Source organism: Urocitellus parryii, chromosome Y, assembly GCF_045843805.1.
Source record: "Urocitellus parryii isolate mUroPar1 chromosome Y, mUroPar1.hap1, whole genome shotgun sequence".
Classification (NCBI taxonomy): Eukaryota; Metazoa; Chordata; class Mammalia; order Rodentia; family Sciuridae; genus Urocitellus; species Urocitellus parryii.
Genome location: NC_135548.1, coordinates 18,723,551 through 18,747,224, shown reverse-complemented (window position 1 = coordinate 18,747,224; position 23,674 = coordinate 18,723,551).

Below are 23,674 nucleotides of genomic sequence, written 5' to 3'. Positions count from 1 at the left end.
CTTCATACATGTACTTAGAGTAATGATATCATCCCATAAACTTTAAATGTCACTAGTTTATTTTCAAAGATGGAGTTATAAACAATCTTTTTCATCTTTCACTAACATCAACAACAACAAAAGGCTCTCCACTTGCTCCTTGCAAGCCTAATGATCTCTGTCAACACTATTAAAACCTATCCATCCTGGAACTTGGGACTATGTTTGTACATAACAAGAAAAACCTAGAAGTCAGATTCTTTCTTTTCATGGTGTTGAGGATAGAACCCAGGGCCTCATGTATGCTAGACAAGTGCTATACCATTGAGCCACACTCTTACCCTGCTTTTTATTTTATTTTATTCTATTTTATTTTGAGACAGGTCTCGCTAGTTGCTATGACAGACCTCCAACTTGTAATCCCCCTTTCTCAGCCTCCAAAGTCACTGGGAATACAGGTATGCAACTAAACCCAACCTAAAGGTCAGATTCTTCATAAAGAGAAACAACTGCCAGTGTCAGCAGGGTAGGAAGCTGGTCTTTGCTTCTGTAAGTCAACAGGAAAGCCTATAGCTTTCAGGTTCAGAGGAGAGCCCTGCACACTTCAGTAACCTTTCTGGTCCAGAGCCACATCTGGCCTTCCCATGTTTGTGTTTGGTTGAGTAAAGAACTATCATTTGAAGAGGAAAAATAATGAAGAAAACAGGAAGAGATAAGAAAGTAAGTTCTATGCTGTGGGGAAAAAAAGTTTTTGTTTTTTTTTTTCCTTACAAGCTCATAAAGCCCAAAGTAGATGGGCTTGGATTTTGAAAAGAAAGACAATGGATATGCAGAAATGCATATTCTAGGTGGTATGAGGAAAAACCCAGAAAACCTTAGAGCTAAATGAAGGCAGAAATAATCATCTTCCACTTCTTTTCATCTCTAGCTTTGTGGGCCTGACAGATTTAATCTAGGTCCCTTCATTCCAGAGTCACCTGCTTCTTTGTTCATACAGAACCATCCCCTGAAATCCTTCTGAGATGCAGTATCTGGTAGGGAGCATGCAATAAGGGAATCAATGTCAGTAGCCTCTCATCCGAGGTTGGTGCCCATGAACCCAGGAATTTGCAGAGCATGAGCAGGAAGCGACCAAGAAAGGGATCAAAGAAGTAATCTTACTGCTCTTAGAACCTGTATGATCTGCTAGGAAGAGGGCATGTACAAGGAAAATGCATGCAAGGTCACTTTTATTGGCCATGAGCAGAGTTTCTGGAACCGAAGTGAGCAGATAGCTGTTCTTAACATTGAAGATTTTTATGCCCAAGATGAAACAAATTCTACTTGGACAAGGGATGAAGTTATGTATACAAAGCAAAGAATAACACGGTGACTCTTGAGGGAAACTGACCAAAACCAGAGTAATCCGGGGAAAAGTAACTGGTGCCCATGGAAATGATCACTGGCATCACTTGTGCCAAAATTGGAAGAAACCTTCCTGTAAAGGTCACAGAATATATGTAATGCTATACCACTCAATGGTTAAAACTAATTAAAATTAATTAAATAAAGGTGGATTGAAAAGGAAAGATGGAAATAAGAAGAGGGATGAACACCATCTTGTTTTCTCTTTTAAGTCTAAAGAGTCAAGGTGGAGCCCCTAAATTTTTGGCCAGAGTCCTCTTTCTGTTAGCAACACTTAAGAAACAACAGAGCCAGGCACACACCTTTAATCACAGCTACTTGGGAAGCTGAGGCAGGAGGATTGCAAGTTCAGGGCCAGCCTGGGCCACTTGAGTAAGACACTGTCTCACTAGATAGATAGATAGATAGATAGATAGATAGATAGATAGATAGATAGATAGATAGGGCTGGGAATATAGCTCAGTGGCAGAAGACTTGCCTAGCATATATGAGTCCTTGGGTCTGATCTTGAGTGGAGGAGGGTGGGCGCGGAGGAGAGATGGGAGAGAGGGGAGAGAGGAAAGAGAGAGAGACAGTCACACACACACACACACACACACACACACACACACACACACACACACACACAGGATTGCCCTTGATTTTCTGGGAAGAGGATTCTGGTAGAAGATTATTACTCAGATCTCTTAACAGCTGCTTCCCAGAAAGTATTTACTCTGCTTCCAGAAGATACTTCCCTGAGAATCATCATCTACTTTTAACAATTACTTGGTTTTTTGTTCATTTTACTTTGCCTTGATTGTACTAATGGAGAACATGGTGAAGAACTTCGGCTAAGAGAAAAGCTGGCTAAGTGACCTCCTCTGGTCACTTCTTTCCATACCTTGTCTTCTTCATCCATAAAATGGAAGAACACATGACCTATGTCTTTAGATTGTTCACTTGAAGTACAGAGATGAGACTATATGTTATTAGTTCACACTGGAATCTTTAAGAAGCTCTTAATATTGGAATTGCATTTGATCTATATAGTGCTTTTGGAAGTATGGTCATTTGACAATATTAATTCTGCTTAAGAGCAAGGTAGATCTTTCCATCTTCTAAGGTCTTCTCTAATTTCTTTATTTAGCAATCTGTAGTTTTCATTGTTGAGGTCTTTCACCTCTTTCATTAAGTTGATTCCCAAGTATTTTATTTTATTTTTTGAGGCTATTGTTTTCCTTATTTCCCTTTCAGAGGATTTGTCACTGATCTACAGAAATGCCTTTGATTTATGGGTGTTGATTTTATATCCTGCTACTTTACTGAACTCATTTACTAGTTCTAGAAGTTTTTGGTGGAATTTTTTGGGCCTTCTAGGTATAGAATCATATTGTCAGCAAATAGTGCTAATTTGATTTCTTATTTTCCTATACATATCCCTTTAATTTCTTTCGTTTAATTTCTCTGGACAGTATTTCAAGAATTATGTTAAACAGAAGAGGTGAAAGAGGGCATCCCTGTCTTGTTCCAATTTTTAGAGGGAATGCTTTCAGGTTTTCTCCATTTGGAATTATGTTGGCCTGGGGCTTAGCATAGATAGCCTTTATGATGTTGAGATATGTTCCTGTTATCCTTAGTTTTTCTAGTGTTTTGAACATGAAAGAGTGCTGTATTTTGTCAAGTGCTTTTTCTGAATCTATTGAGATGATCACATGTTTCTTATCTATTGAGATGATGAATTATATTTATTGATTTCCATATGTTGAGCCATCCTTGGGATAAACTCCACTTAATCATGGTACACTATGTTTTTAATATATTTTGTACTTAATTTGCCAGAATTTTATTGAGAATTTTTGCATCTATGTTTATTAGAGATATGGTCTAATGTTTTCTTTCTTTGATGTGTCTTTGCCTGATATTGGAATCAGGTGATACTGGCCTCATAGAATGAGTTTGGAAATGCTCCTTTTTTTCTATCTCATGAAATAATTTGAAGAATATTGGTATTAGTTCTTCTTTAAAGGTGTTGTAGAACTCAATTGTGTATCCATCTGGTCCTGAGCTTTTCTCAGTTGGTAGGCTTCTGATGGTGTCTTCTATTTCATCACTTGAAATTTATCTGTTTAAATTGTGTGTATCATTTGGGAAGATCATTTGCCTATTCAATTTGGGCAAATCATATGACTCTAGAATTTTGTTGATGCCTTTGATACTTTCTATTTTATAGGAGTACAAGTTTTCAAAATAATTTCTAGTTATCTTCTGTATTTCTGCAGTGTCTGTTTTGATATTTCCTTTTTTATCACGTTAGTAATTTGAGATTTCTTTATACTTCTCTTTGTTAGCATGGCTGAACAGACACTTATCAGAAGAAGATATACAATCAATCAACAAATATATAAAAAAATGCTCAATGCCTCTAGCAATTAGAGAAATGAAAATCAAAACTAAGATTTCATCCCAGTCCAGTCAGAATGGCAGATATTAAGAATACAAACAACAATAAGTGTTGGTGAGTATATGGGGAAAAGGGCACACTTTTACATTGCTGGTGGGACTGCAAAATGTTACAGCCAATCTGGAAAGCAATATGGAGTTTCCTTGGGAAGCTGGGAATGGAACCACCATTTGACCCAGCTGTCCCTCTCCTAGGTCTATACCCAAAGAACTTAAAAACAGCATACTTCAGGGACAGAGCCTCATCAATGTTTATAGCAGCACAATTCATAATAGCTAAACTGTGGATCCAACCTAGATGCCCTTCAGTAGATGAATGGATAAAAAAAATGTGGCATATATATACATGATGGGATATTGCTCAGCATTAAAGATAAGAAAATCATGGCATTTGCAGGTAAATGAATGGAGTTGGGGAATATAATGCTAAGTGAAGTAAGCCAATCCCCAAAAAACAAATGCTGAATGTCTTGTGTGATATGAGGATGCTGATTCATAATGGGGATGAATCAGTGGCAGAGCGGGAGCATGGGAGGAACAGATTATCTTTAGATAGGGCAAAAGCAGGGGAGAGGAAATGGGCATGGGGATAGAAAAGATGGTGGAATGAGACAGTGAACTCATTATTACCCTAAGTACATGTTTAAAAACACAAATGGTGTGACTCTACTTTGTGTTCAACCAGAGGCATGAAAAATTGTGCTCTATTTATGTAATATGAATTGAATAACATTCTGCTATCATTTATAACTAATTAGAATAAATAAAATTAAAACATTCTTTAAAAAAATAAACTCTTTAGAAACAAAGGATGACTATTACCAACCCATGTTTCTGTTTCAAAGTCCAGTTCTGAGGGCAGCATCACTCTAACAGAAAAGTTTTTCCATAGCACCAAGACATCCTCTAGGACTACAAGACTGTGGACCTGCAATGTCTTACCAACCAAGTTTAATTCCATTGAGTTCAACAAGCTTTCATTGTAATGCAAGTTATTCAAGTTCCTCTGGCAGCAGTTTTCTCACCTACTATGTGGCACTAATTATAGTATATATCTCAAAAAAGTATTATAGGCTAATAAGCAAATATATAAAACCCATATTTATTAAAACTATTGTAAATACTAGATAACTGTTAATGCCTTATGTAGCAAATTCAGCATTGCTTCAAAAAAGAAGAAAAACAAGCTGTTGCCCACGAGGGGCCTCCTGTCTCATAAGAAGATAAGGCAAGGCATCAATATTCCCAACCCGAAGTCCACAAGGTCATAACAGGGAGAAGCACTTCAAGTAGAAACAAAAGAAGAGAAGCAGGAAAATTCAGAGCACATGTAGAGAACAGCAGTAGTGGAGTCTAGTGAACACCTACACTATACTACGACAGTCTCCTAACAAATGTTTACTGAGCACTCACTGAGTACAGGACCTGTGCCAGGTGCCAGGATATGCAATGGAGAGACAGGCAAGGCTGGATCACAGGGAAGAGCCAAATGCCCACTAGGCAAGGCATTCTTTAACCACAGGCTAGCTCCTTACAGGGGAGTGCTCCAGTAATAAATTAACTTTTCTTATCTTTTTGCTTCTTCTTTCTTAACCAAGACTAGAAACAGAGGAAACAGTGTTAATTAACTAAAGGTTCTAGTTAAGAGCCTTAACTAGCTAGACTTTAACTAAAAATTTAAGTTCTAAATCCTAGTTCATGAAACATTATGTGTGTGCTTCTTTTCATTAGGATGAGAAATTATAGAGAAGAGGAAGAGCCAACATGTAACTTCCAGTCTTTCCCCCCACTATGCAAAACACACACACACACACACACACACACACACACACACACACTTCCAGTGTTAATAGGATGAGAAAACTGGTGGAATCCCAGAAAAAGATTTCTCTGGAGGCCTAGGTAGAGGAGGTTGAAGCATCTCCTAATAGTACCTACCACACAGTATTGAAGTGCATATCAACATTCCCATTTTACAGATGGAGAAACAGAAGCTTACATAATAGTAAAAGGTAGATTCAGGTCATGAAACCAAGGCTATCTGATCATAGCAAATATTCTGATGAGTACCTTAATCCCTAAGATCATAAAAACCAGTCCTGAGCAAGACATTGGGGTAAAGCTCAATATAGAAACCATAAAATCCTAAGAATTCTTCTCAGGGGTGCTACGGAGAAAGAGAGAGAAAGTTGTTCTAAGCATTTTGGAGTCAGTCCCATGTTCCAAAGTCAGAACTAATTTATCACTTAGATCTTTCTCATGGGGCATGGTGGCACACATCTGTAATCCCAGGGACTCAGAAGGCTGAGGCAGGAGGACCACAGGTTGGAGACCAGCCTCAGCAACTGAGGCCCTGAGAAACTCAGCAAAACCCTGTCTCTAAAGAAAATATAACAAAGACTGGAGATGTGGCTCAGCGATTAAGCACCCCGGGTTCAATCGCTGGTATGTGTATGTGTGTGTGTGTATACACACACACACATATATATATATATATATATACATACACACATATACATATATAAATAAATGTGAGGAGCTGCCCGTGTGGGAATGAGTTCATCAGAACTGCCTGCTCCTGCAGTGTTCCTTTAAGGACATGTGCCTGTTTAGTCAGGTCAGTGCCTTGAGGAACATAGCTCTGATTCTCATTATGGCTCTTCCTTGTAATGTTCTCTTGATAATGGGATGTTATTCTGTCCTTGGGAAACTTGGCGGTACATTGTAAGGAGTTCATAAGTAAACTATTCTTTGCTTTGTTTCTGTTTTTGATATCTTAAAATACCATATGGTGCACAAATGTTCCTTTAGTATGAAAACTGTATAAATATGCAGCACGGCTGAATAAAGTTGCAGTTGCTTCACCTTGAGTTTGGCTTCTGTCCTTCCACTCCCCAAGCCTCTTTTTCAGGACTAGGTGGTGTCTAGTGTGCCACAAGTGGTGCCAAAACCTGGGAATCGTGAACCGGAGTTAAACAGATAGTAGAAAAGGGGCCTTTACCCAATAGAGAGGACGTCCAAGTGAGTATTTGATGGGTGAATAGTCATTTGTTATTGTGGAAGTTAAAAATGGGTAACAGCAATAGCTGGGTCTTGTTTATACAAGTCTTAAAAAGTTAACTTGCCGCTGGCAAAATGAATGTTTCTTCTTCTCAGCTTGAGCATTTTTTTAATTGTTTATAGAGGAGATTTGTCCTTGGTTTTCAAAGGAAAGGACAATAAATTTGTCTACCTGGGAGAAAGTTGGAAAAGAATCGAATGTACATTATACTCTGTTTGGTCCAAAGAAGGTGCCAATTGATACTTTCTCTTTGTGGACCTTAATTAGAGACAGCTTGCATCCTGCGCATGAAAATAAAAAATGGGCACAAGTTGGAGAGAAATTGGTCACTGAACCATCTGCTCCTCTTCCCCCTGATTATCAAACTGAATTAAATCATATTAGACAAGATGATAATAAAATTTTTATGGCAGAAATCGAAAAACAGGATGATACTGTTAATAAAACTATCATCTCTTCGACTAACCCTTTTGTGACGTCCAATTCTTGTCCTTCTCCACTGTCTCCTTCCTCTGTGTTGTCTGATCCTGTTCTTCGAGATGTTACTGCTTTATTGGCTGCTTTACAAACTAAATTTGACAATTCAGCAAAAAAAAAAAAAAAAAAAAGAAAACATAGCATAATGTGTGTGCTGGGTTTTCCTCTCTTCCCCTGCCCGCCTTAGATAAAAATAATTTGCCTATTGAGCAATCTCCTTTGCAGCGAGTTATAGGGGAAGCAAAATTGAATGGGGACGATGTTTCAGAGTTTACTTGTTATCCTATTTTGGTTAATGCATAAGGCCAACAACAATATGTTACTTTAACTCTTAAACAATTGAGAGACCTAAAAGTCGCTTGTTCTCAGTATGGTCCAACTGCTCCTTTTACTGAAGCTATTCTTCAATCTTTGGCTTCTGATGCCCTTCCTCCAGAAGATTGGAAACAATTGGCTAAAGCTTGTCTTTCCAGTGGCGACTATCTTTTATGGAAATCTGAATTTGCAGAACGTTGTCATGAAACTGCTGAACACAATAGAGTGGAAAATAATAATGTGAATTATGAGATGCTCACTGGGGAAGGTCAATTTACTCATATTCAAAATCAACTTCAATATCCTCCTGGAGTCTATGCTCAAATTAACTCTGCAACTCAAGCAGCCTGGAAACGATTACTTTCTTCCAATAGAAAAACTCAGGAACTTTCTCAAATTATGCAGGGGTCTGATGAACCTTATCAAGACTTTGTTGCTAGATTACTGGATGCTATCAGCAAATTAATAAGTGATGCTGATGCAGGAATGCTATTGGCTTGGCAGCTAGCATATGAAAATGCCAATACTGCATGCCAGACTGCTATTAGACCTTGGAAGAAGAAAGATACCTTATCTGACTATGTAAGGTTATGTGCTGATATAGGCACTTCATACTTGCAGGGAGTAACTCTTGCTGCACCCATGCAAGGCAAAAGTATAGCTGAAGTAATGACACTGAATAAAAGACAACACTCAAGCAATTGCTTTAAATGTAATAGCCCCTGTCATAAAAGTTTTCAATGTCCTAAGTGAAATTCTTCTTCTCAATCAAAACAACTGGATGTTTTTCCACGGTGTAAAAAAGGGTAGGCATTAGGCAAGAGATTGTAAATCCAAATTTGATGCTTCTGGTAATGCCCTTATTTTGGGAAGCATGAGGAGGGGCCAACCCCAGGCCCCGAAAAATTACTTCGGGGCAATAAATACCAAGGCAGCTCCATTTCTTCCCTCATTTGAGCTTCCGTAGGAAGTGCAGGACTAGATTTATGTTCATTCAAATATTTTGTTATCAGCCCTGATATGGGAGTTCAACTTATACCTACAGGATTTTTTGGACCATTGCCTAAAAATACTTTTGGCCTAATTGTTGGTAGAAGCAATGTTACTGTTTCTGAATTACATGTCCTCCCTGCTGTTATTGATTCTGATTACAAAGTTGAGATAAAAATTATGGTTACTTCCCCTACAAAAATTTCTACCATTAATGCTGGTAGTCGCATAGCACAAATGTTACTTTTACCATATGTGCATACTAAATTTAATCATACATTATCCAAACATCAAGGAGCTACTGGTTTTGGATACTCTGATATCTATTTCTCTCAGCTTATTCAACAACAAAAACCACTTATGACTTTAAGTATTCAAGGAAATGTTCTGGATTAATTGATACAGGGGCAAATATCTCTGTTATCAGCAAAGAATGGTGGCCAAAGCAATGGCCCCTTCAACCAGCTGTGACAGATTTATCAGGTATTGGTAAAACTTCTAATCCTGAACAAAGTTCTCAATATCTCTCTTGGAAAGACTCTGAAGGACATTCTGGGTATTTCATGCTTTATGTATTACCTTCTTTATCTATTAACCTTTGGTGTCGTGATATACTAGAACATATGAATTTGGTCATTCAAACATCTTTTTCATAGGGACCACTGATTTTCTTGCCATCCATGCTGATCCTATTCAATGGAAATCAAATGATCTTGTATGGGTTGATCAATGGCCCCTTTCTAAAGAAAAATTAGAAGCAGCTCATGTATTGGTGCAGGAATAATTACAGGCTGAACATATAGAATCTTCTACATCTCCTTGTAATTCTCCTATTTTTGTTATTAAAAAGAAATCTGGTAAATGGAGACCATTACAAGATTTATGCAAAGTTAATGCTACTATGCACTCTATGGGGGCTTTACAACCAGGGTTACCTTCACCTATGGCTATACCTAAGAACACTTTTAAGATTATTGATCTTAAAAATTGCTTTTATACTATACTTCTTGCTCTGCAAGATTGTATTAGATTTGCTTTTAGTCTTCCAGTTATTAATAATAAGGCTCCTATGTTACACTATCAATGGAAATTTTTACCACAAGGTATGGCCAATAGTGCTACTTTATGTCAAAAATTTGTCGATCAAGCTTTACATCCAATTAGAAGTTTCCTCAAGTATATATTATTCATTATATGGATGATATCCTTCTTGGCAATCATGATGAAAGTATTTTGTCTTGTGGTTTTGTAGCTTTAAAAGAATCATTAACAGTATTTGGCTTAGTTATTGCACAAGAAAGCATTCAGTATCATGCACCTTTCTCTTATTTGGGTTATTTCAGTTATCCTTATAATTTTTCACCTCAAAATATTACTATTCAAACTTCACATTTAAAAACTTTAAATGACTTTCAAAAATTACCAGGAGACATCAAATGGATTAGGACATATTGTAAATTGACTATGTCTCAGTTAAAGCCCTTATTTGATACTCTTAAAGGAGATCCAGATCCTACATCTCTGCGGAATCTTTCGGATGAAATGAAATCAGCGTCAGATTTGGTTAAAGTGGCTTTACAGAACATTACAATTCCATATTTTGATTATTCATAACCCTTTTCTTTATGTATTTTACCTACTCCTCATCCTCCAACAGGTGTTTTATATCAACAAGGACCCTTAATGTGGTTTTATCTTTCATCTGCGCCTAATAAGGTTTTAAGTACTTATCCTGATTTGATTTCTTCTCTTAATCAACAAGGCCGCAAAGCTTCTAAACAGTATATTGGATATGATCCCACCGTTATTTATCTTCCATATACTTCAGAACAAATTAATTGGCTCTACCAAACTTCAGATTCCTGGAGCCTGGCTTTATTAAACTTTTCTGGCACATTGGACAGTTGTTATCCTCCAGAAAAGTTGTTACAATTCTGTTCTTCTCACCCAGTCATTTTTCCAAAAAATTGTTAAAAAGTCTCCTATTCCTAATGCTTCATTGATTTTTACAGATGGATCTAATACTGGAATTGCTGCATATTCTATTAATGGAAAATGTAATACTAAACAAACTTCCTTTTCTTCACCACAAGAAACTGAACTGTTCACTGTATTTTGTGCATTGCAAGATTGTTCTGACTCTTGTAATTTGTATACTGATAGTCATTATGTAGCAAAGGCTATTCCTTTGCTAGAAACTATGCCTCATATCAATGCTCATAACAATGTGGTATTTTCTTTGTTTGTGAATATTCAACACTTACTGCATGTCAGAACATTCCCTTGTTGAATTCTTCATATTAGATCTCACACTTCTTTACCTGGACCATTATCTATGGGTAATGCTATTGTAGATCAACTAACCAGACCTATGATTTTTGTATTGGAAGATGCTTTAAAATCACATGCTGTTCATCATCAGAACACCTCGGTGCTATATAAGCAATTTGCTATTTCTCGGGAACAGGCTCACCATATTGTAAAATCATGTGGTAATTGTGATCCTTTATTACTTGTGCCCCATTTTGGTATAAATTCTTGAGTTTTATTGCCAAATCATCTTTGGCAGATGGATGTAACTCATGTTGCCTCTTTGGTAAGTTACAATTTGTACATGTAACTATTGATAACTTTTCTCATTTTATGATAGCCACAGCTAGGTCAGGTGAATCTGTGAGGCATGTTATTTCTCATTTATTACATTGTTTTTCTCTTTTAGGCATTCCTAAACAATTAAAAACTGTCAATGCCCCTGCTTATACGTGTAAATCTTTTTAGATGTTCTGTAGAACGTTTTCTATTACTCATGTTACTGGCATTCCGTATAATCCTCAAGGACAGGTATTGTAGACTGAGAACATCGCACTTTAAAAAATCAATTACTGAAACAGAAGTGTGAACTCATGGGAGGTAAGCGATCTGTACAGTCATTATTAGATCATGCTCTTCTTGTAATCAATATTTTAAATTTGGATGCTAATGGATATTCTGCTGTGCAACGCTTATGGTGCCCTGAATCTACTTCATATCCTTCTGTCCTGTGGAAGGATCCACTTACTAATCGATGGCAAGGTCTCGATCCTGTTCTTACATGGGGTAGAGGTTATGTTTGTGTATTTCCACAGAATGCCCGAAGTCCGAGGTGGATCCTGGAAAGGTTGGTACACACCGTGGGATCCTCAGCTAATAACCAAATTCAAACAGATGACTCTGAATCCCCACAAGAAGAAAATACCGTTGATGCCCCATAGGATGCCGGTTCACCGGAATGAAGTACTTGCTGTATCCCAACACCTGGAAAGAATGCAGCTGCCTACTCTACAGTTGATGTTGACTGCTTCACTACTTTTGCAGATTCCTGTATCATCAGCTATGCCCATTGGGATTCCTCGCAATTTGACTTCAAAAATTTTGGGGTGTCTTTGGCTTTATCTCTCAATACTACGTCCTTCTGCTTGAAATAGGATATAGACTTGCATTATATGTTGGGACAATGTTTGCAACCAGTATGCAAATCTGCAGATTCCATTAAAGACTTAACATTCCTTTCTACCATTAATAAGACTATCACGTACCAGGATATGGCCAATTGGGGCATTGCTTCTTATGAGAAGCCCAAAAGTCTTGTTGAATTAATAACACCAAGGGTCATTATAGAGAATAATAGTGAATGTGTTCGCTTAGAAAATTGTACCAGTTCTAAATGTAAATCAGTGTCTTCTTCTCTCCCTTGTCATTCTTTTGAGAATATGGTTGCTAGTTATAGTCATGTACATTTGCCTTTGGGGTGGTTTTTTACTTGTGGCGACCATACTTATAATTATATTCCAGCCAATCTTACTGGTCAATGTTGTCTATCTCAACTTACTGCCTTTTTACCTGATAAACATCAATTAGAAGCTGTTTATAATATTCACAGTAAGAGATCTGTAACCCTGTCTGAGTCTTGTAATGATAAAGTTACTTTTCTTTCGAATGCTGAAGGCATGGTTATGATTTTATCTCTTGTTGGAATTTTAGCATTTGGACCTTTTAATCAAAAATTGCAGCATTTAGGATGTAATTTTGCTAAAATTCTTAATGCTACTTCTCAGGCAATTGCCTTACTTAATAGAGAACAAAAGCAATTGTGGCAAGCTATTTTGGATAACCATGCTGCCATCGACTATTTACTATTATTTCATCATCAAGGATGTGAGAGAATTAAAAGAATGTGTTGTTTTAATATAAGTGATAATAGTGAAGAAATTCAAGAAAATACCATATGGTGTATAAATGTTCCTTAGTGTGAAAACTGTATAAATATGCAGCACAGCTGAATAAAGTGCAGTTGCTTCACGTTGAGTGTGGCTTCTGTCCTTCCACTCCCCAAGCCCCTCTTTTTCAGGACTAGGTGGTGTCTAGAACACCACAAATATATATATATATATATATATATATATATATATATATATATATATACACACACACACACATACACATACACACAGATATATATATATATATATATATATATATATATATATATATATATATATATATATATATCTTTCTCCAACAAGCTTCATAAAGTGGTATTCAATATTCCCAAATCCCCCAAAACAGGAAATAATAATTTGTCATATCACCAATCTCCCTGCCTTACCATATGAAGTCTTTTTGGGATTGCAGCCCCAAAAGGCATGTCTGTCTTGTTGGAAGCTGAATCTTCAGTGTTCAATACAATGTCTGAAATAATTGCTAGCTCTGAAATAATTATTGCACTTAACGTTACATTCTTCAGGACTGTCTAAGACTCAGGCTACCTCCCAAGCTAGCCCCAAGCTTGTTTCTTTCTCTTTTTGGGAAGTAGTAAACCAAATCCTTTGATCTGGATCATCTAAGCTATCAGCCCAGAACAAATGGAACTAATAATACACTTGTGATTTCTTTGACCTGCAGAGATAAAATGAACCCTATAATCCCCAGGGCCAGTCGCCCCAGGGAACATGTGTGAGTGCCTCTGAGTTGAACCACTGGTCACAACTACAGGAGAACTCAGTTGAATACAGGTGAGCACATAAACAGAATTAAAACATTTGGCAAGATAAAAAAAAATGAAATAGAACTGCCGTAAGTCTCTCTCTTCTGGTCCTCATTATCCTATTTTTGGAGAGCGGAGGCAAGCTTTCTTGAATCAATATTTTATTTTCCATGCCCACAGTTTCTCTGCTTCAGGGAGAAGATTCTGCTGCCACAGGGAAGTAAAGGAGACCTACTTTGACCTCTTTCCAGAAGGGCCACAACCTCAGACTAAATATAATTATATCCACCCTCCCCAGGGATGAAAGGAAATGAGCTTTCTTTCTTTATTGACTCTCTTTTCCATTTTGAATCCAGAACTATATGTATTGTCCCATAGTTCCTCTCTCTCTTTCCCCTCATGCTCATATACAGAGCCAAGGGCTATATCAAAACTGCCCAGTTATCAGTGCCATGGATGCAACACTGAAGTTCCCTGTTACCTAGAAAATAGAAGAAACAAAGGAAGTGTCCTGAAATTTAAAAAAGAGAGAAGATCTAGCAGCAAAAGCTATCTGTGTCTGCACTGCTGCTGCATTTTCCTGCTTCAAGATAGAAAGGAAAAATCAAAGGGAGGCAGGAGGGAGGCACTCACTAGCAGCAGACAGATTGCACTGGCCAATGCAGGAGGGGAGGTAAATAGGGGCTCGGAGGCCTCTGGAGTCAGACAGCCTCACCAAGAACCTTGGCACTGCCACTCATGAGCTGTGTCATCTTGGGCAAGTTACTAAACCTCTCTGCATTTCTGTGTCTTCACCTGTAGACTGAGCAAATAACAGCCCCCTTATAGTTAGGTGACTAAAATGACTCAATGCCCGTGAAGCGTGTACACCCAGCACGTGTTCAAAAATGGTAAAACCTACCACCACCACCACCACCACCACCACCACCATTTCTTGATGCAAAGCTGGAGGCAGCAGTTTTATAAGAAGTTCTTCACTGAGTCAGAGGTCAATGACTTTTAAATGCTTTGCCAAACCTTCCTACAGCCCTTAATTTAATTACATCATTCCAAGGTCTCAAATGACTCAATTAATTTTGTGGGGGAGGAGCCCATTTCTCTCCATGAGCACGTGAATTCCAATGGCTTTTCCTTCCTGTGGCTGGAGGGTTTCAGCTCAACTTTGGCAGACTGATGTAAACAACATGTTCAAAGAATTTTTATTGCCATCTCTTTAATGAAGTCTCATTAACATCCTCCCCACCAGCTCTGCTGACAGCCCGGTGCATGGCCAAATAACAAAGTCCCCATAAACCTGGGCCCTGGCCTCTGAGGTTAAAAATTAAGCAGTCATTGGAAACAATAATAATGATATATAAGAAATAGGCTGCATAAGACACTAGGGTCCCTTTCCCAGCTACCATCTACACAGGAGGACTGGAGAGTGCTACTTGGAAGCAGGAATCTGAACAGGCAGCCTCTAAATGTGGACCCCACTCTTTTCCACCACAGATCAAATATCATATAAAAATCTAGGGGCATTACTCTGAGAGGGAAACCAGATCTACAGGAAGCAGAAGGGACTGCAGGAATTAGGGACCTAAACAGCCTCCTGGAGAAACAAAGGTGCTCCAGCCCCCTCCCAACATCCTGCTCTCACCAGGGAGGCTGAAGACTTCTCAGAAATCCAGAACTGGCCTTAAAAATAAGGTTCCTTTGTTTTACTGACAGAGAAATTTGACAATATCTATAAATTAATTCATTTATGTGGTGCCAGGGATGGAACCCAGGGTGCTGTGCATGCCAGCTAAGTGTTCTACACTAAATACATCCCCAACTCCATCAGAATGTTTAAAAATGCACATTGTCTTTGGTCCAACAACTAATATTATCAAAGCAGCATCCCTAAAGGAGTACTAGCAAATATATTCCAAATTATCATAAGAATTCTCACTGCAGCATTTTCTACAAGAAAAAAATGAAAACATTAGTGTCCATAGACAGAGGACTAGTTAAATAAATTATACTTCATCCACATGATACAGCAGATAAAAAAATATAAGATACAGCCATCCACAAGGATCTGGAAACAATTCCAAGACTTTGTTTTTAGTCAAACAAAAACACAATGAGTACAGAATGATTCTATTTATGTCAGTTAAAAATCATAATATACAAATTTTATATGGCTACCTAATATATTCCCTTTGTCCTCTTCAAAGAGAGGGCCTAGAAGATGTACTTTGATCTTTTATATATGTACTGTTTGCACAAGTGTAAGTTGCTTTTACTGAATACATTTTGTAAAGTTTTAAAACAATGGTAAAGAAATGTATCTGCCAACATGGGTAACGGCTAAGGATTTTTTTTTTAAGCTGGAAAACACACATATACAATGAGAAAGATCCAGAAGGCCTCAGAAAGATATACATAAAGGTGTTGGCCGTGGTTCTCTTTGGGTAGACAGTGGTGCTTTTCATGTTCTTTTTGCCTATCCACTTTTTCTGTACTGATCAGGGATGGGTATTGTATTTAAGTAGAGTAGCAGCAATAATAACAGAAAAAGAAATCTTTCATTGGAAAAGTAACAGGCAGACAAGTAAAGGCACAGCCCAGCTGGCCAGAGCCTGGGGAGGATGAGGAAGCAGTAAGGACATATTTGCCTGGGGCATCTGGAGAAAAAGAAACCAAAGTCAGAAATCCTTGGACATTTCCTCCATCCCCAAATTGTGTGTGGCTTACAGCACTAGTGGAGGTAGCTCAAGGACTCCTGCTTTCTAGCCTAGAGTTGTCTTTGAGATTCTCTCAGTGTAAATGAGGATGCTGGCAGAAGGACTGTAGAGCCCAGCCCAGGGTGTCTTCTCGGCCTCTCCTCCTTGCCCCTATCTCCAAACCATCCTACAAACAAGACAGAATGGACTACACCCATCATAGAGGAGAAATGGAGCCCAGGGTCAGTTAGCTCCAAAGCATTAGATGGTCGCCTTACAATCTGTTGGCTTAAAACACTTAAAAAAAGTCAGGGCCCAGAAGACCAGTGATCACTGGGCAGAACAACACTGTCTCTTGTGGGTGCCTACCTTTATGAAGGGACAAAGCAGCCAGACCGTCACAAGAAGCAGCAATGGTAAAGAGCACCAGGCCTCATTTCAACACCAGTATGCAAGACCAAGAAAACAAAGCAGAGCAACATCACTGCAAGGGGTAGGCACACATAACACATTCTACCTTCTTTCTAGACACTACAGGCTTCCTGTCCTTCACTTCTAATTTCTTCTCATTATTGTCTTAACTTCTGCACCATCCCATTACATATCCTCCTTCGTGTGCACAGCTGAGGGCTGCAAAGAAAGCCATCTGGGAGATGGTAATGGGCATGCACAAAGGGAGGAAGCCCTCAGCCTGAGGATGATGATGACTGAGCCAGGGAAAGTGAGATGGCTCCATCCTGTAGTGAGGCAACAGGCAACATGTGTGGGGAGGAAACAGCCCAACCAGGAAGAGAACGAGATGCCCACATGATGCTTCTCTACCCCAAGATGACTAAACACCCTGTGTGTAGCAGACAGCTGGGTGTCTGTTCTTGGAATCTGGTGACTACATGGCACAGGTTTCCAGGCACACACTTCTAATGGAAAATGCCATCTCCAGCCACTTGCACTCCTCACTCACTGACTCACAAGGCCTCTTATGTCCAAATGGGGCCTGGAAGCTGTAGAAGGTGGTAGTACAAATGCCAGCTCTGTAGTAACTGTCTGGGTTTTAATTCCACTTCTGTCCCTACTAGCTATATGGTTTCATGTTATTTTACCTCTCTGTGGTTTCCTCAGCTGTTATGTGAATTAAAACAAAGCAATGCACATAAAATGCTTCACACAGGATGTTACCCAAAGCGAGAGCTCATCAAGTGCTATCTAAAGAGAATTCATCGGGGTATCTGCACTTATACATGCATCCTCAGTGCTGCCTGAACCCAAACACTGTGACAGTATCAGCACCAGGAAACACAATGATGGTGAACATGGTCTTAACTGCATCCTCCCCTCTCTCCCACAGATGCTTTTGCACCACCAGATAGAAAAAAGGGGCAAAGGGAGAACACAGATGTTGAAAGAGGGGAAAAGCCAAGCCACATGAGCTTGGGAGCCTTTGTTAAAGGTGAGAGTTCATCACATTCCCTAAACCTCAGACAATCCTATCAGCCAACTACAGAAGGATGGAACATGTGCTGCATGTGCACAGATCCATGCACACACCGGGCAGAAAGAAAGGGCTGGTGAGGGAGACAAAGGAGTGGCCGCACAATTCCTGGAACCTAAGCACTCCTTCTTTGCCACCACACAAGCAAACAGCCATGGCCAAGCTCTCAACTCCTGCTAAAGAAAAGCCAGAGCATATCCATCAAGAAATTGGCCTCTGCAGAGGTTGGGCTGGGGAACCATCACTCTGAAGGAAAGGGGGACCTAAGAAAAGGCAGAAGTCTGGTGGAGAAATGCAAGGGAAAGGACAACACAAGAGGGACAGCAGAGGAACAGGAGATGTGAGGTTCATACTGGCAAGAGGCAACAGGATTCAGAAGTGAGGCTACTAGGGAATGTCCTTACAAATGTCATAACCACCAAGCCCATCTTAACAACCAGTCTCATCTGTGCCCTCACAGACTCAGGGCAAAATGAGAATCTGTGCAGTCTCATGGAGCCAGGGGTTTGGTGAGAGAACAAGAGGATGCAGAGAGACACAGCACACACTAATTACCTCATGAAACACAGGGAGCTACAGGTGGGCATCCAGCTGGTCCTCAGCTCCTTGCCACACACTGCTGGACAGGAGGCATAGGACAGAGTTTGTCTGGGGAGTGGGTAAAATAAGGCTTTTTATTGCAAGGAGAGGAGGCAGCCAAAAGTGAATCTATCAAAAAAACATGGGGACCCATTTCCCAGGTCCCTTATGATCTTTCCGTTGGCTAAAAAAAATGGTAATGAAGATTTCTGTCCTGCTAAACATGGTGGGCTGAATTTTCAGTTCATCTCTATTCCCTCCAGGGTCCATTAAAATAACCGAATGACAAGCTCTAGCAGGGAGAATGTCTCCCAGAAAACTAAAATGGAATCAACACATTATCAGATTGAGGATTATTCAGTTGTATCTGACAAAAACTAAATAGAGGTTGGAGCACTGACATGCACAAGAAAAACACAATTACTAGCTGCCTTTCTAGTTTGAAGGAAAAAAAGAATTTTCTGATTAAAAATTAATACATAACTTGATTCATTTATGGGAATGACTGTCAAACAATAAAGAGCAGGTGAGTGTGTGGATGAGGATAAGGTTTAGAAAGCCCAGAGGTATTTTTGTGCAGAAGTCAACACATAAATTCTAAAGTCAACAAACCAAAAATTAATGTAGGAACAAACTGCTTAGATCAATGGAGGTAAATAGCAGATGAAGCAGGTTTTAGTTGAAACAGAACCTGCATTTTAGTTGTTAGGACTAAAAGTGAGTAGCCTAGAAAGCAAGACAGTGTGGAAAGGAAGAGCAGGGGATGTGTTTATCAATAGAAGGCTAGCAACAAACAGTATCTGACTTTTAACTTCATGTTTACAGAACATGTTTACAGAACACGCTGTAAAATTAAAATCATGACCAAAATTAAAATCGTCTTCAATAACAACAAAAGATCTCTTTCAACAATTAGCTCAATTTATTGTGCTCCAAAGACTTCTCAGATATCCTTCCTCTGCTATACCACCCATCTTGCAATTAATCATATTCCACTTGGCAATGAGCTAAATGCACCTATTGCTAATTACCTTCCCACATGTGCTTTGTCTCCTAACTAAATCAGAGCTGCTTCACAGCAGAGACCACTTCTCATAATCTTTGATGAGTCCACGGCAGGCCAGGAGATTAAATCCACAAGCCCACAGAGAAAGTGCAGTGTTCCAGTTCCCAGTTACCTGCATAGGCATTGGCCTGCTGCAGAAGGTGTGCACATCTGCAAATGCATGGATGCCCCAGCAATTGGTGGGATGCAACTGAGACTTCAGGAAGTCACAGCAGTTCTGCCAAACATCCATGAGCTGCAGCAAGCTGGCTGGTGGGAGCAGCACCTACAAGAGAAGGTGATATTCTAAGACACGATATCCCACTGGCAGGTACTATTCCAATCATGTTCCCAAGCTCAAGATCTATTCATGGATCTACACTGCCTATTAGGTCCAAACTTCCCAGATTTCTTTACAGCATTATTTTCCATTGCTCTCTTCATTTCATCGACCCAAAGCACCAGGGGATTCTCTATCCCCAAGACACACTGCAGCGCTTCCCTTGGTGATATCAATCAGTGGGATCTTATTTGGATCAGATTCTGACTCAGTAGGTCTGGAGTGGGACCTGAGAGACCATATTTCTAACAAAAACCCAGGTAATGCTTGTAGCTACTGGCCCATGAATCATGCTTAAAGTAATAAAGCCACACGTCACACACACACACACACACACACACACACACACAGTATGGCACTGGTTCTCAGATAAATCTTGGAGTTAAGACTGAGTCAACAAATCATCCTGACTTTCCTAGCACCTTGCCAGTTTTAGCACAAGTCACATGTCCCAGGAGATTCCTCCGTTGTAGTCAAACTGCAACAATGGAGTTTAATACTCATAGGTAGATGTAATTTCCAAAGATTCCAACTTATAGGCATTGGGTATGGCCTGGGCATTGAGATGTTGCTAAAGCTCTCCAAGAGCTTCTAACTGACAGCCAAGTGTAAGAACCATTGCCCTACACATTCAGAAAGGACTTGAGCTGCTCGCTAGCTCACTCACTACTTAGCTGCTGAGCCTCCGTCTGCTGTGCACTGGTCTAGGCTCTAAAGTCCCATGGTAAACAAAACAAACCAGATCCTGCTGTCATGGAGCTTATTTCTACTGGAATAAGAGGCTCACCCCCAAATCCCTCAGGACTCAGGAATATTTATCCTCCTATCCAGCAGACAAAATGTGAAGTCTATCTCTGGATACATTCTTAGAGAGCTGAGTTTTCTTTCAAAAGGTCACAAGACACATGAATATTTACACTGTATCCTGCAAGACAGAATTTCTTGCTCAGGTGTACATACATGTGTTTTTCTGAGGAGTCAGGGAAGACTGGCTGGAACAGGCTCAGACTGCCAGCCTCAGTCAAGCTTCCCTAGGATTTCCCTACAGCTGCTGAAGTCTGCCCTCTGGATGAAAATAAGGATGAAGGCCAAATCCTACTCCATCTATCTCTGCTCCCCTGGCCTACCCACATCAGAGGAACAGATATGATTTATAAAAAGAAATTTAAAAAAATTATGGAACAGAATAATTTGATGGCTGCTTAGTTTGTGGACCCCTCCTACTACCCCCATCATCCACTCACATTAAAACAATTCCCTCATCCCAGGCCCTTGCTCTCAGAGTGACTGAGTAGCCAGACTCCAGCTGTTCCCATCCACAAGGTTTGCCCAGAAAAACACAGTCTGCAGATCATTTGCTCTTTACTCTGGCACCATGAAAGTCTTTAAGTGATTTAGATTCTGGACCCTGACTTTCTCCCAAAACAGCTCTGGGCCCTCAGCTCTGACTCTCATCACCTGTAAGTGCACATGTAATGCCCCCACTCTTAGGACTTGTCCCTTCATGAGGGTAATCAACTGTCCTGGTTTTCCCAGGACTGCAGGGTTTCCCAAGACTCTCAGTGCTAAAACTGGGAGAATCAGTCCCCCTTTATCATCCCTGCCCATGTGAATAATCACCAAGGCCCCCACTACCAGTGTCTACCATCAACAAGGAGGGCTCTGCCTCCTAACAGCTAAAAGTCCCCTCACCACAGCTGAGTTTGAGAAAACCTGCTCCTTCTCCCCTCCTCCACTTGCCTATGTCCCCAGTGGAAAGCAATAAACTAGCTCCATGTCGTTGGTATTTTGTGGCCCACTGATTAATTCCTAGGGAAGATAGAAAGATAAAAATCACTCTAGCCAGAGAGTTTCAGACATAAGTGAACACAGCCAGGATCCAAATCTAACCACTTCCCCCACCTCTATCCCCAGTAGGCAGTCACCAGCCCGCCAAGCAGCCATAAACTAGGAAACTCAATTAACCTGTGAGCTTGCTCAGCCTGGGTTGAGCTTGATCCCAAGACCAGATTAGTCTCTGCCTGCTGGTTAAATGGAGATCCATTATCCATTCTTGCCAAATACACACCAGGAATGGAAAGCCCTGTCCCAAGTTCCCAAATGACCTCTATGGCACACGCTGACCAAGAACCAGAGACAAAACCTGCAGTTAAGACTGTAGGTCAACAAGTCATCATCCTGACTTTCCTGGGGCCTTGCCAGTTTTAACACAAGTAACATGTCTCAGAAGATGGCTCAGTTGTAGTCAAACTGCAACACTTGCCTGCCATAGGCTGGGGTAACCAGGAAGTCCCTGGATACCAGAGAGTCCAGTCTACCCCCAGAGTTATGCACTCCCTGCCAAGTCCCAGCAAGATCACACCAGAAACACACTCCCTCCCCTTTCTCCTCTTCTCCTCCAGGAAGACAGCAGCTTGAGGTGATGAAACTCTCAGGTTGTCATGAGACAACCAGACTGAGAAATATAATAGTAAATATTTCCTGAACACACTTTTAGGTTACATTTTCAGGTTATTTTTTTTTTTGTTGTTGTTGTTTGAACAAGATTTCAATGAAATACTTGTGTAGTTACCAAAGAACTACTTTCAGGTTTTTTTTTAAGAGAGAGATAAGAGAATTTTTAAATATTTTTTTCTTTCTTTTTTTTTTTTTTTAGTTTTTGGTGGACACAATATTTTTATTTTATTTTCATGTGGTGCTGAGGATTGAACCTAGTGCCCCACACATTCCAGGCAAGCACGCTATCGCTTAAGCCACATACCCAGCCCCTACACTTTCAGTTTTTAAAAAATCCCTGGATACAGCTACCCACATAGCTTTCATCTTCCTTTCTGGTCACAAAACCCACTTACTGGGCAAAAATTACGAGGCTTCTCACCTCTCCACAACACCCATCATGTTGGGTCCACTCCCTCCAAAAGCATTCCTGAACAGGCTTCCTAAAATAATCAGGGCTTGTGGCTTCTCTGATTGCTCAATTCCCTCTCTTTGATCTTTCACTGTGATCAGCGGTGAGTCAAAGGCCCTTTTCTTTCTTCACTTCATACAAGAGGGCATGAAGAAAAGTCAAGAAAGTCAGAATGCTGAGGGGGATGATTCGGAGGCCAGGAGGTACACCACTGCATCTCAAGGGTACAGTGGGGCCCAATTAGAGCTCTGGGGTCTGGGCACAAACACAAGGCAAATCGCCACCTAGCAAAATATCCATGAGGAGACTCTTGAGTTCCCTGCTCTGACATCAGGAGGCTTCCAGAGGATTTCCTCTTCTCTTGTCAAACACTTCTTCCTCGAGTGACAGTAGGAACAAGGTTATGAACATGAGACCAGCTCAGGCACTCATCCTGGAGTGAGACTGCCCTGGTGGCATCACTAGTCAGTACTTCCTCTTCCTAGGGAGAGGAAGCTGTAACCACCCATAAAGATGGAGGAGTACCCCAAGTCAAAATGCTCCTTGCTCGCCTATTGCTGCCTCTGCATTTTATCTGGGAGGACGGACACTCGAGTGGCACTCAGCAAAGAGCCTTTGGGTTTCCCCTTCAACCTGCAAATGGTCAACCCTCCATTTTTCACGTGCAGGCCCAGTTTTGTTTTTTCTCTCCCTTGGATAACATGAAAACACAGCAGAGGATAACCCGTCACAGAGCTTGTTTCCATTAGCAAAAACAAAAGGAAATGCCCTGCCTCAGAAAGCACCTACTGCTGTAACTACAGGGAGGCAGGGGGAGGCACCAGCCAGAGCATCAGGTGACAGGGCCACCAGGGTCTCTAGGCTGGCCATGGAGTGGGCTAAATTGAAACCTGTTGAGACAAAGAAGAAAGAATGGAAGAGAGGAGGGGTGC